Raw genomic sequence first — 455 nt, 5'->3', positions numbered from 1 at the left:
CAAGTCCGAGTGTTTCAGCAGCCTCCTCCACTGCTTTGTACAGAAATGATCCTTTGCGCACTTCTTCGTGATTCCTGACCATTTTAAGCAGAGGGTCTCTTCCATTTGCAACTCTATGTGCTGCACCCAGAATAATCCTGTTGTTCAATTTTGTAGCTGGAATTTCACATAGGGTTTATCGAGAGTAAGAAGCAAGTGCGTGGTATTCAAAACTATATATTCGCCATACTGATTAATACATCAAGAAGATAGACAGGCGGCGCTGAGTGCTGTGCGTAAGATTCAAGATTCAAAAGTAGAAAAATTAAAGTTCATACATACTCCCCGGCTTTGAAAGATCTATCTTTCAATGATACATGTTTTAATAGTAGCAGCACGAGCGATACTATCATTTCCATGATGGAGTTTGAGAATCCTTCCTAATTTCCATCTCAACGGGGAAAGATCCTTTTCCT

The sequence above is a fragment of the Belonocnema kinseyi genome, chromosome 1 (genome assembly GCF_010883055.1).
Source record: "Belonocnema kinseyi isolate 2016_QV_RU_SX_M_011 chromosome 1, B_treatae_v1, whole genome shotgun sequence".
Classification (NCBI taxonomy): Eukaryota; Metazoa; Arthropoda; class Insecta; order Hymenoptera; family Cynipidae; genus Belonocnema; species Belonocnema kinseyi.
The sequence above is the reverse complement of the archived record's forward strand: the minus strand, read 5'-3'. Positions refer to the sequence as shown.